This window comes from Xenopus laevis, chromosome 4S (genome assembly GCF_017654675.1).
Source record: "Xenopus laevis strain J_2021 chromosome 4S, Xenopus_laevis_v10.1, whole genome shotgun sequence".
Classification (NCBI taxonomy): domain Eukaryota; kingdom Metazoa; phylum Chordata; class Amphibia; order Anura; family Pipidae; genus Xenopus; species Xenopus laevis.
Window position 1 is genome coordinate 42876330 of NC_054378.1, and position 14935 is coordinate 42891264.

At 41.2% G+C, this 14935-nt stretch overlaps 1 protein-coding gene across 1 annotated transcript in view; it reads right to left on the reverse strand.

Moving 5' to 3' along the window:
• Window positions 1-14935, reverse strand: part of terf2.S (telomeric repeat binding factor 2 S homeolog) — a 125802-nt gene that overhangs the window by 61425 nt on the left and 49442 nt on the right. The gene's annotated exons all lie outside the window — the stretch shown is intronic.

Genomic DNA, 14935 nt, shown 5'->3' on the forward strand with positions numbered 1-14935 from the left:
ACATCTAATATCTAATTATATATATACAATTCCAACATTTGCTCCTGCTTTTCAGTATCTTAACATTTAAGGTCAGCTCATTACTCTTCTGTTGAGTAGTGCGAGTTTTCTACTCTGAAATTAGCTACAGCAGAACCCCAATTTTAAATATTTCAGGGGACCAGAAAAACTGTAGGTGTAATACAGGAAAATGAAAATTCGGGAAAGCAACTTATTCTTTAAAGGGGTTGTTCACCCTTACATTAACTTTTAGTATGATGTAAAGAGTGAAATTCTGAGACACTTTTCAATTGGTTTTCATATTTATAATTTGTGGTTTTTGATTTATTTAGCTTTTTAATCAGCAGTTCTGCAGTTTGAAATGTCTCAATTTGGTTACTATGGTCCAAATTACCCTAGAAACCATGCATTGATTTGAATAAGAGACTTGAATATGAATAGGAGAGGACCTAAATAGAAAGTTGAGCAATCAAAAATAGCAATAAGAATAAATTTGAAACTTTACATTTGTTTTTAAGATAGGGTCAGTGACCTCCATTTGAGTCAGAAGAAGGCAGATAATTCAAAACTATAAAAAGTAACTAATAACGACCAATTTAAAAGTTGTTTAAAATTGGCCATTCTATAACACACTAAGGGCAAATTTATCAAGGGTCAAATTTCGAGGGTTAAAAAACCCTCGAATTCGACCCTAGAAGTAAAATCCTTCGAATTTGAATATTGAATTCGAAGGATTTTAGTGCAAAAGCTTAGATTGAACGATCGAATAAAAATCGAACGATTCAAACTATTTTAAGCGATCGATTGAATGATTTTTATTCGATCAAAAATAGGCTAACATTGCACTTCGGTAGCTTTAATCTGGCGAAGTTTGAAGTTGAAGTTTTTTTTAAAGAGACAGTACTTTGATTATCGAATGGTTGAATAATAGAATGATTTTCACATCGAATCGTTCAAATAATTTGATTGAATTCGATAGAATTAGACCAATTACCCAAAAAGTTACTTCAAAATTCGAATATTTCTGCATTCAAATTATTCACTCGAGCTTAGTAAATCTGCCCCTGTACTTTGACTGAGATAAACCACCCCTTCAAGTACTCGAAAGATTTAAGCACAGAAGTCTCTTTTACTTTAGACTTACAATATTTACCAGGGAAACTTATTCTTTAAGTATACAAATGATATAAGCACAGATGTCTCTTCTACTCTGAAATACAATATTTACTTTGCTAATAACAAGGGTTAAGCATTGCAGCATTAATTTTACACTATGGGGAGCAAATGCACAACCTCTCTGGCAGTCACGTACAAAAGCTACAGCAATAAGTGACTTGTGCATGACTGTATGAGGTACAGACTAATTGGAAATTACTATTTACAGGAACAACCAAGGCATGCAACTGGTTAGCATTTTAAACCTAATTTTTCACTAATAATAACATTCATAGAGAATAAACGGCCATTTTTGGGATTATCATTTTTAGGTAAAATCAAGAAAACATTATGTAAAATCAGGGAAAAACACCCACTGAAATGCATTATAAATTTGTGGGACAACAAAAAAGAAACAAGGAAAAATGTGGGAAATATAAAATCAGGGTACTCAAAATTAAAGTTTCAAAATCCTATTACTCTCTGTGTAAAAACCCAAGTGCTCCCTTACTTTTTGGGGGTTGGGGAAGACGTGTGTTTGACCATTCAAAATAATGCATAGTGTTGGTGGGTATGTAAGAGAGAAGTGCATGATATTTTGAAATAAGTGTCTGCAAATTGGTGTGAATTCTATCTCTTTTGTGGCTGAGAAGTCCTGAAAGACTTGTATCCTATAGTCTTAAACCTAGAGATCTCTTAAGGTGGCCATACACGGGCCGATAAAAGCTGCAGACAGACCGAGTCGGCAGCTTATTGCCCTGGGTATGGGGCACCCCGACGGGACTTCCCCGATCGAGATCTGGCCGAAAGTCGGCCAGATCTCGATCGAATTGGACTAAAAATTCTCGTCGGATCACGGCCGCATCTGTTCGTTGATGCGGTCCTGTGATCCGACCGCCGTTCCCCATTCGTTAGGATCCAATCGTTAGGGCCCTCAAGGTGGGCATATCGGAGAGAGATCCGCTCATTTGGCGACATAACTTTTATATATGCCTGTAAGATCAATTCTGCTATAACCAAGTGACTTCTTTCCTATTCTGGGATCGCTCACTCCCCAGCCTGTGTGCCATTTCAATGCTATTATGAGATAACTGATGTTGTAGGCTCAGAAAATTGCAGAGAATATTGAGGTAAACTTGGCCATGTCTACACGTATTGACTATGGTAACCCAATGAAACTTGCTTTTCCAAATACTATTATCTAGATTATCTATTTCTTCTCATAGTAAATTTAGTCTATAAGCAGATCTGGTTTTCTGTTGTTTTCATTTTTCGGTTGTGTTCATTTGATTCTACACCACTAATCTCCAGTATTCAGTCCCTCGGTATTAGATTATATTCAGAAAAGTGTTGTGTTTACGATTTGTTGTAGTACATCAAACTTAGCGAAGTAGAGCATTTAAAGTCTAAACATCTCTTGTACATTTATGGAGAGCATGATGAATGTAGTTTGAGTCTTGTAGAGACGGTGAGTCTCCCATAGGGGATGGTGTGAATTCTGAGTTCTATGTAACCTCTGTAGCTTGTCCCTATTTTTCCCATTTTTGTGCATGGAGGTGGGGATAGCAACCATACGTGTTATAAGCAGAGCCTAACCAAGCAGGCAACCAATTCAAAATGCGATGGTTGAAAAGACCATAGCATTATGTGCTTGATTCTACTTCATTACTTCTTACCCTTCTACTACTACTTTTAGACTGCAACACCTAAGCATACAGTAATTCTTCTCGTCACTAGTATGAAATTCAGTAGTTCATTCACTCCATCATCCACATTGATTTCAATCAATTCTTTATACAACCCACACACTACAACTGACCCTATTATGTATGAATGTTACAGGATCCTTAGATTTTAAGCTCCCATGGGGCAGGGACTGGTGCGAATGATGCAAAATCTCTAGAAAGCACTTTGTAAAGTGTGAGTGTGAGCCATAGAGATAACATATAACTGTCCCTACTGTGAGAGAACGTGATAGGAAGTTTAGATTGTAAGCTCATGTGGGGCAGGGACAGATGTGAATGACGTGATTGAAGTGAACCCACTGGAAACCACTGCGTAGTGTGTGTGAGCCATATGATTAATATATGACTGACCTTACTGTGAATAAACATGATAGGAAGCTTAGACTACATCTTTTTTCCTTACTTCTGTCAATCTTCATGTAGAGTCACGTGACTAAAGTCAACTAATCGTGAGTGTATTGAACCTAATTTACTTTTACTCCCCGTGGGGCAGGGACTGATGTGAATGATATAAACTCTTTGGAAACCACTGACAAGCCAGAAGCTAAGCTCTTCGCTACTGTCCCGTCTGATAGCCTCGCTCGACTGTAATGTGGGGAAGAAGGCATACCTCATTACGGAAGACAGACAGTAGTGCCTGTTCACTCGGAGTATGAAGGATGAGGGGTATCACTGCTCTATTGAGGGGTAAAGCCAGGCTTTATCAATCAGGGTGTCCCTCCCAACATGCAATGAGTTAAACAACTTAGCATTCTGTGCATCTTCACCTAGTACGCAACTCAGAAGTTCATAAAAAACAATCACTCCATCATCCACATTGATTCTAATCACTCCTTTATACAACCCACATGCTACAACTGACCCTTCTAGGTATGAATGTGATAAGATCCTTAGATTGTAAGCTCTCCCTGTGGGGCAGGGACTTATGTGAATGATGTAAACTCTGGAAACCAATGCGTAGTATGTGTGTGAGAGCCATATGATTAACATATAACTGACCTTACTGTGAATGAACATGATAGGAAGCTCAGATTGTAAGCTCCCGTGGGGCAGGGACAGATGAGACTGATGTATAATCTGTGTAATGCACTGCGTAAAATGTGACGCGCTATAGAAATAAGAAGAGGAAGCCAGACCACATGAGAAAATAATCACGATCGAACATCTGAAGAATGGAAGATAGGATTTTTTTTTAATGATTTCATACCTTGTAAGGTAAAAAATCCTTTAAAAATGAATGTGATAGGATCTTTAGATTGTAAACTCTCCTCGTGGGGCAGGGACTTATGTGAATGATGTAAACTCTCTGGAAACCAATGCGTAGTATGTGTGTGAGAGCCATATGATTAACATATAACTGACCTTACTGTGAATGAACATGAGAGGAATCTCAGATTGTAAACTCCCGTGGGGCAGGGACAGATGAGACTGATGTATAATCTGTGTAATGCACTGCGTAAAATGTGACGGCGCTTTAGAAATAAGAAGAGGAAGCCAGACCACATGAGAAAATAATCACGATGGAACGTCTGAAGAACGGAAGGTAGGATTTTTTTTTTAATGATTTCATACCTTGTAAAGTAAAAAAATCCTGCAAAACTGAATGTGATAGGATCCTTAGATTGTAAGCTCTCCTCGTTGGGTTGGGACTTATGTGAATAATGTAAACTCTCTAGAAACCACTGACAAGCCAGAAGCTAAGCTCTTCGCTACTGTCCCGTCTGATAGCCTCGCTCGACTGTAATGTGGGGAAGAAGGCATACCTCATTACGGAAGACAGACAGTAGTGCCTGTTCACTCGGAGTATGAAGGATGAGGGGTATCACTGCTCTATTGAGGGGTAAAGCCAGGCTTTATCAATCAGGGTGTCCCTCCCAACATGCAATGAGTTAAACAACTTAGCATTCTGTGCATCTTCACCTAGTACGCAACTCAGCAGTTCATAAAAAACAATCACTCCATCATCCACATTGATTCTAATCACTCCTTTATACAACCCACATGCTACAACTGACCCTTCTAGGTATGAATGTGATAGGATCCTTAGATTGTAAGCTCTCCTCGTGGGGCAGGGACTTATGTGAATGATGTAAACTCTCTGGAAACTACTGACAAGCCAGAAGCTAAGCTCTTCGCTACTGTCCCGTCTGATAGCCTCGCTCGACTGTAATGTGGGGAAGAAGGCATACCTCATTACGGAAGACAGACAGTAGTGCCTGTTTGCTCGGAGTATGAAGGATGAGGGGTATCACTGCTCTATTGAGGGGTAAAGCCAGGCTTTATCAATCAGGGTGTCCCTCCCAACATGCAATGAGTTAAACAGCTGAGCATTCTGTGCACCTTCACTAGTACGCAACTCAGAAGTTATTAAAAAAACAATTACTCAATCATCCACATTGATTCCAATCACTCCATTATACAAACAACATGCTACAATTGACCCTACTATGTATGAATGTGATAGGATCCTTAGATTGTAAGCTCTCCCTGTGGGGCAGGGACTGATGTGAATGACGTATAATCTGCGTAATGCACTGCGTAAAATGTGACGGCGCTATAGAAATAAGAAGAGGAAGCCAGACCACATGAGAAAATAATCACGATGGAACGTCTGAAGAATGGAAGATAGGATTTTTTTTGATGATTTCATACTTTGTAAGGTAAAAATCCTTTAAAAATGAATGTGATAGGATCCTTAGATTGTAAGCTCTCCTCGTGGGGCAGGGACTTATGTGAACGATGTAAACTCTCTGGAAACCACTGACAAGCCAGAAGCTAAGCTCTTCGCTACTGTCCCGTCTGATAGCCTCGCTCGACTGTAATGTGGGGAAGAAGGCATACCTCATTACGGAAGACAGACAGTAGTGCCTGTTTGCTCGGAGTATGAAGGATGAGGGGTATCACTGCTCTATTGAGGGGTAAAGCCAGGCTTTATCAATCAGGGTGTCCCTCCCAACATGCAATGAGTTAAACAGCTGAGCATTCTGTGCACCTTCACTAGTACGCAACTCAGAAGTTATTAAAAAAACAATTACTCAATCATCCACATTGATTCCAATCACTCCATTATACAAACAACATGCTACAATTGACACTACTATGTATGAATGTGATAGGATCCTTAGATTGTAAGCTCTCCCTGTGGGGCAGGGACTGATGTGAATGACGTATAATCTGCGTAATGCACTGCGTAAAATGTGACGGCGCTATAGAAATAAGAAGAGGAAGCCAGACCACATGAGAAAATAATCACGATGGAACGTCTGAAGAATGGAAGATAGGATTTTTTTTGATGATTTCATACTTTGTAAGGTAAAAATCCTTTAAAAATGAATGTGATAGGATCCTTAGATTGTAAGCTCTCCTCGTGGGGCAGGGACTTATGTGAATGATGTAAACTCTCTGGAAACCACTGACAAGCCAGAAGCTAAGCTCTTCGCTACTGTCCCGTCTGATAGCCTCGCTCGACTGTAATGTGGGGAAGAAGGCATACCTCATTACGGAAGACAGACAGTAGTGCCTGTTTGCTCGGAGTATGAAGGATGAGGGGTATCACTGCTCTATTGAGGGGTAGAGCCAGGCTTTATCAATCAGGGTGTCCCTCTCAACATGCAATGAGTTAAACAGCTGAGCATTCTGTGCACCTTCCTAGTACGCAACTCAGAAGTTATTAAAAAAACAATTACTCAATCATCCACATTGATTCCAATCACTCCATTATACAAACAACATGCTACAATTGACCCTACTATGTATGAATGTGATAGGATCCTTAGATTGTAAGCTCTCCCTGTAGGGCAGGGACTGATGTGAATGATGTAAACTCTGGAAACCAATGCGTAGTGTGTGTGTGAGAGCCATATGATTAACATATAACTGACCTTACTGTGAATGAACATGATAGGAAGCTCAGATTGTAAGCTCCCGTGGGGCAGGGACAGATGAGACTGATGTATAATCTGTGTAATGCACTGCGTAAAATGTGACGCGCTATAGAAATAAGAAGAGGAAGCCAGACCACATGAGAAAATAATCACGATCGAACATCTGAAGAATGGAAGATAGGATTTTTTTTTAATGATTTCATACCTTGTAAGGTAAAAAATCCTTTAAAAATGAATGTGATAGGATCCTTAGATTGTAAGTTCTCCTCGTGGGGCAGGGACTTATGTGAATGATGTAAACTCTCTGGAAACCAATGCGTAGTATGTGTGTGAGAGCCATATGATTAACATATAACTGACCTTACTGTGAATGAACATGAGAGGAATCTCAGATTGTAAGCTCCCGTGGGGCAGGGACAGATGAGACTGATGTATAATCTGTGTAATGCACTGCGTAAAATGTGACGGCGCTTTAGAAATAAGAAGAGGAAGCCAGACCACATGAGAAAATAATCACGATGGAACGTCTGAAGAACGGAAGGTAGGATTTTTTTTTTAATGATTTCATACCTTGTAAAGTAAAAAAATCCTGCAAAACTGAATGTGATAGGATCCTTAGATTGTAAGCTCTCCTCGTTGGGTTCGGACTTATGTGAATAATGTAAAGTCTCTAGAAACCACTGACAAGCCAGAAGCTAAGCTCTTCGCTACTGTCCCGTCTGATAGCCTCGCTCGACTGTAATGTGGGGAAGAAGGCATACCTCATTACGGAAGACAGACAGTAGTGCCTGTTCACTCGGAGTATGAAGGATGAGGGGTATCACTGCTCTATTGAGGGGTAAAGCCAGGCTTTATCAATCAGGGTGTCCCTCCCAACATGCAATGAGTTAAACAACTTAGCATTCTGTGCATCTTCACCTAGTACGCAACTCAGCAGTTCATAAAAAACAATCACTCCATCATCCACATTGATTCTAATCACTCCTTTATACAACCCACATGCTACAACTGACCCTTCTAGGTATGAATGTGATAGGATCCTTAGATTGTAAGCTCTCCCTGTGGGGCAGGGACTAATGTGAATGATGTAAACTCTCTTGAAACCACTGACAAGCCAGAAGCTAATCTCTTCGCTACTGTCCCGTCTGATAGCCTCGCTCGACTGTAATGTGGGGAAGAAGGCATACCTCATTACGGAAGACAGACAGTAGTGCCTGTTTGCTCGGAGCATGAAGGATGAGGGGTATCACTGCTCTATTGAGGGGTAAAGCCAGGCTTTATCAATCAGGGTGTCCCTCCCAACATGCAATGAGTTAAACAGCTGAGCATTCTGTGCCCCTTCACTAGTACGCAACTCAGAAGTTCATTAAAAAACAATTACTCATTTAAACACATTGATTCCAATCACTCCTTTATACAAACAACATGCTACAACTGACCCTACCATGTATGAATGTGATAGGAATCTTAGATTGTAAGCTCTCCCTGTGGGGCAGGGACTGATGTGAATGACGTATAATCTGCGTAATGCACTGCGTAAAATGTGCCGGCGCTATAGAAATAAGAAGAGGAAGCCAGACCACATGAGAAAATAATCACGATGGAACGTCTGAAGAATGGAAGATAGGATTTTTTTTGATGATTTCATACCTTGTAAGGTAAAAATCCTTTAAAACTTAATGTGATAGGATCCTTAGATTGTAAGCTCTCCTCGTGGGGCAGGGACTTATGTGAATGATGTAAACTCTCTGGAAACCACTGACAAGCCAGAAGCTAAGCTCTTCGCTACTGTCCCGTCTGATAGCCTCGCTCGACTGTAATGTGGGGAAGAAGGCATACCTCATTATGGAAGACAGACAGTAGTGCCTGTTTGCTCGGAGTATGAAGGATGAGGGGTATCACTGCTCTATTGAGGGGTAAAGCCAGGCTTTATCAATCAGGGTGTCCCTCCCAACATGCAATGAGTTAAACAGCTGAGCATTCTGTGCACCTTCACTAGTACGCAACTCAGAAGTTATTAAAAAAACAATTACTCAATCATCCACATTGATTCCAATCACTCCATTATACAAACAACATGCTACAATTGACCCTACTATGTATGAATGTGATAGGATCCTTAGATTGTAAGCTCTCCCTGTGGGGCAGGGACTGATGTGAATGACGTATAATCTGCGTAATGCACTGCGTAAAATGTGACGGCGCTATAGAAATAAGAAGAGGAAGCCAGACCACATGAGAAAATAATCACGATGGAACGTCTGAAGAATGGAAGATAGGATTTTTTTTGATGATTTCATACTTTGTAAGGTAAAAATCCTTTAAAAATGAATGTGATAGGATCCTTAGATTGTAAGCTCTCCTCGTGGGGCAGGGACTTATGTGAATGATGTAAACTCTCTGGAAACCACTGACAAGCCAGAAGCTAAGCTCTTCGCTACTGTCCCGTCTGATAGCCTCGCTCGACTGTAATGTGGGGAAGAAGGCATACCTCATTACGGAAGACAGACAGTAGTGCCTGTTTGCTCGGAGTATGAAGGATGAGGGGTATCACTGCTCTATTGAGGGGTAAAGCCAGGCTTTATCAATCAGGGTGTCCCTCCCAACATGCAATGAGTTAAACAGCTGAGCATTCTGTGCACCTTCACTAGTACGCAACTCAGAAGTTATTAAAAAAACAATTACTCAATCATCCACATTGATTCCAATCACTCCATTATACAAACAACATGCTACAATTGACACTACTATGTATGAATGTGATAGGATCCTTAGATTGTAAGCTCTCCCTGTGGGGCAGGGACTGATGTGAATGACGTATAATCTGCGTAATGCACTGCGTAAAATGTGACGGCGCTATAGAATTAAGAAGAGGAAGCCAGACCACATGAGAAAATAATCACGATGGAACGTCTGAAGAATGGAAGATAGGATTTTTTTTGATGATTTCATACTTTGTAAGGTAAAAATCCTTTAAAAATGAATGTGATAGGATCCTTAGATTGTAAGCTCTCCTCGTGGGGCAGGGACTTATGTGAATGATGTAAACTCTCTGGAAACCACTGACAAGCCAGAAGCTAAGCTCTTCGCTACTGTCCCGTCTGATAGCCTCGCTCGACTGTAATGTGGGGAAGAAGGCATACCTCATTACGGAAGACAGACAGTAGTGCCTGTTTGCTCGGAGTATGAAGGATGAGGGGTATCACTGCTCTATTGAGGGGTAGAGCCAGGCTTTATCAATCAGGGTGTCCCTCTCAACATGCAATGAGTTAAACAGCTGAGCATTCTGTGCACCTTCACTAGTACGCAACTCAGAAGTTATTAAAAAAACAATTACTCAATCATCCACATTGATTCCAATCACTCCATTATACAAACAACATGCTACAATTGACCCTACTATGTATGAATGTGATAGGATCCTTAGATGTAAGCTCTCCCTGTAGGGCAGGGACTGATGTGAATGATGTAAACTCTGGAAACCAATGCGTAGTGTGTGTGTGAGAGCCATATGATTAACATATAACTGACCTTACTGTGAATGAACATGATAGGAAGCTCAGATTGTAAGCTCCCGTGGGGCAGGGACAGATGAGACTGATGTATAATCTGTGTAATGCACTGCGTAAAATGTGACGCGCTATAGAAATAAGAAGAGGAAGCCAGACCACATGAGAAAATAATCACGATCGAACATCTGAAGAATGGAAGATAGGATTTTTTTTTAATGATTTCATACCTTGTAAGGTAAAAAATCCTTTAAAAATGAATGTGATAGGATCCTTAGATTGTAAGCTCTCCTCGTGGGGCAGGGACTTATGTGAATGATGTAAACTCTCTGGAAACCAATGCGTAGTATGTGTGTGAGAGCCATATGATTAACATATTAACTGACCTTACTGTGAATGAACATGAGAGGAATCTCAGATTGTAAGCTCCCGTGGGGCAGGGACAGATGAGACTGATGTATAATCTGTGTAATGCACTGCGTAAAATGTGACGGCGCTTTAGAAATAAGAAGAGGAAGCCAGACCACATGAGAAAATAATCACGATGGAACGTCTGAAAGAACGGAAGGTAGGATTTTTTTTAATGATTTCATACCTTGTAAAGTAAAAAAATCCTGCAAAACTGAATGTGATAGGATCCTTAGATTGTAAGCTCTCCTCGTTGGGTTGGGACTTATGTGAATAATGTAAACTCTCTAGAAACCACTGACAAGCCAGAAGCTAAGCTCTTCGCTACTGTCCCGTCTGATAGCCTCGCTCGACTGTAATGTGGGGAAGAAGGCATACCTCATTACGGAAGACAGACAGTAGTGCCTGTTCACTCGGAGTATGAAGGATGAGGGGTATCACTGCTCTATTGAGGGGTAAAGCCAGGCTTTATCAATCAGGGTGTCCCTCCCAACATGCAATGAGTTAAACAACTTAGCATTCTGTGCATCTTCACCTAGTACGCAACTCAGCAGTTCATAAAAAACAATCACTCCATCATCCACATTGATTCTAATCACTCCTTTATACAACCCACATGCTACAACTGACCCTTCTAGGTATGAATGTGATAGGATCCTTAGATTGTAAGCTCTCCTCGTGGGGCAGGGACTTATGTGAATGATGTAAACTCTCTGGAAACCACTGACAAGCCAGAAGCTAAGCTCTTCGCTACTGTCCCGTCTGATAGCCTCGCTCGACTGTAATGTGGGGAAGAAGGCATACCTCATTACGGAAGACAGACAAGTAGTGCCTGTTCGCTCGGAGTATGAAGGATGAGGGGTATCACTGCTCTATTGAGGGGTAAAGCCAGGCTTTATCAATCAGGGTGTCCCTCCCAACATGCAATGAGTTAAACAGCTGAGCATTCTGTGCCCCTTCACTAGTACGCAACTCAGAAGTTCATAAAAAACAATTACTCATTCAAACACATTGATTCCAATCACTCCTTTATACAAACAACATGCTACAACTGACCCTACTATGTATGAATGTGATAGAAATCTTAGATTGTAAGCTCTCCCTGTGGGGCAGGGACTGATGTGAATGACGTATAATCTGCGTAATGCACTGCGTAAAATGTGACAGCGCTATAGAAATAAGAAGAGGAAGCCAGACCACATGAGAAAATAATCACGATGGAACGTCTGAAGAATGGAAGATAGGATTTGTTTTGATGATTTCATACTTTGTAAGGTAAAAATTCTTTAAAAATGAATGTGATAGGATCCTTAGATTGTAAGCTCTCCTCTTGGGGCAGGGACTTATGTGAATGATGTAAACTCTCTGGAAACCACTGACAAGCCAGAAGCTAAGCTCTTCGCTACTATCCCGTCTGATAGCCTCGCTCGACTGTAATGTGGGGAAGAAGGCATACCTCATTACGGAAGACAGACAGTAGTGCCTGTTTGCTCGGAGTATGAAGGATGAGGGGTATCACTGCTCTATTGAGGGGTAAAGCCAGGCTTTATCAATCAGGGTGTCCCTCCCAACATGCAATGAGTTAAACAGCTGAGCATTCTGTGCACCTTCACTAGTACGCAACTCAGAAGTTTATTAAAAAAAAACCAATTACTCAATCATCCACATTGATTCCAATCACTCCATTATACAAACAACATGCTACAATTGACCCTACTATGTATGAATGTGATAGGATCCTTAGATTGTAAGCTCTCCCTGTGGGGCAGGGACTGATGTGAATGACGTATAATCTGCGTAATGCACTGCGTAAAATGTGACGGCGCTATAGAAATAAGAAGAGGAAGCCAGACCACATGAGAAAATAATCACGATGGAACGTCTGAAGAATGGAAGATAGGATTTTTTTTGATGATTTCATACTTTGTAAGGTAAAAATCCTTTAAAAATGAATGTGATAGGATCCTTAGAATGTAAGCTCTCCTCGTGGGGCAGGGACTTATGTGAATGATGTAAACTCTCTGGAAACCACTGACAAGCCAGAAGCTAAGCTCTTCGCTACTGTCCCGTCTGATAGCCTCGCTCGACTGTAATGTGGGGAAGAAGGCATACCTCATTACGGAAGACAGACAATAGTGCCTGTTCACTCGGAGCATGAAGGATGAGGGGTATCACTGCTCTATTGAGGGGTAAAGCCAGGCTTTATCAATCAGGGTGTCCCTCCCAACATGCAATGAGTTAAACAACTTAGCATTCTGTGCATCTTCACCTAGTACGCAACTCAGAAGTTCATAAAAACAATAACTCCATCATCCACATTGATTCTAATCACTCCTTTATACAACCCACATGCTACAACTGACCCTTCTAGGTATGAATGTGATAGGATCCTTAGATTGTAAACTCTCCTCGTGGGGCAGGGACTTATGTGAATGATGTAAACTCTCTGGAAACCACTGACAAGCCAGAAGCTAAGCTCTTCGCTACTGTCCCGTCTGATAGCCTCGCTCGACTGTAATGTGGGGAAGAAGGCATACCTCATTACGGAAGACAGACAGTAGTGCCTGTTCCCTCGGAGTATGAAGGATGAGGGGTATCACTGCTCTATTGAGGGGTAAAGCCAGGCTTTATCAATCAGGGTGTCCCTCCCAACATGCAATGAGTTAAATAACTTAGCATTCTGTGCACCTTCACTAGTATGCAACTCAGAAGTTCATAAAAAACAATTACTCAATCATCCACATTGATTCCAATCACTCCTTTATACAAACAACATGCTACAACTGACCCTACTATGTATGAATGTGATAGGATCCTTAGATTGTAAGCTCTCCCTGTGGGGCAGGGACTGATGTGAATGATGCAAACTCTCTGGAAACCAATGCGTAGTGTGTGTGTGTGTGAGAGCCATATGATTAACATATAACTGACCTTACTGTAAATGAACATGATAGGAAGCTCAGATTGTAAGCTCCTGTGGGGCAGGGACAGATGAGACTGACGTATAATCTGTGTAATGCACTGCGTAAAATGTTGACGTGCGCTTGCATATTTGAAATGAATGCAGAAGGATTGAGCTCAGACTACAATTGAGAAAATAATCACGATGGAACGGGTCTGAAGATGGAATGATAGGATTTTTTTTGGATGATTTCATACTTTGTAAGGTAATCCTTTAAAAAATGAATGTGATAGGATCGGCTTAGAATTGTAAGCTATCCTGCGTGGGGCAATGGGACTTATGTGAATGATGTAAACTTCTCTGGAAACCACTGGGACAAGCCAGAAGCTAAGGCTGCTTCGCTACTGCCCGTCTGATAGGCCTCGCTCCGACTGGTAATGTGGGGAAGAAAGGCATACGCTCATTACGGAAGTACAGACAGTAGTGGCCTGTTTGTGCTCGGCTTTAGTATGAAGGATTGAGGGGTATCAACCTTTTGTTAATTGAGGGGCAAAGCCAGGCTTTATGCAATCGGGGTGTCCCCTCCGCAACATGCATATGAGTTTCAACAGCTGAGCTTCTGTTGCAGCTTCACTGTAACGCAAGTGCAGAAGTTTATTAAACAAAAACAAATACTCAATTCATCCACATTGATTCCAATCACTTCCATTATAACAAACAACATGCTACAATTGACCGCTACTATGTATGAATGTGATAGGGATCCTTAGATTGTTTAAGCTCTCACCTGTGGGGCAGGGACTGATGTGAATGACGTATAAGTCTGAGGCGTATATGCATCTGCGGTAAAATGTGACGGCGCTATATGTGAAATAAGAAGAGAAGGCCAGACCATCATGAAGAAAATAATACGATGGAACGTCTGAAGAATTGGAAGATAGGATTTTTTTTGATGATTTTCATTACTTTTGTAAGGTAAAAATCCTTAAAAATGAATATGGTGAATAGGATCCTTAGTTGTAAGCTCTCCTCGTGGGGGCGGGACTTAATGTGAAATGATGTAAACCTGTCTGGAAACACTGGACTAATGCAGAAGCTAAGCTCTTCGCTAGCTGTCGCCGTCTGATAGCCTCAGCTCTGACTGTAATGTGGGTAAGAAGGGCCTACCTCTTTAGGCGGAAGACAGACAGTAGTGCCTGTTTGCTGCGGAGGTATGAAGGATGAGGGGTATGCACTTGCTTTATTGAGGGGTAAAGGCCAGGCTTTTTATCAATCAGGTTGTGTCCCTCCCAACTATGCAATGAGTTAGAATTCCAGCTGAGGCATTTCTGT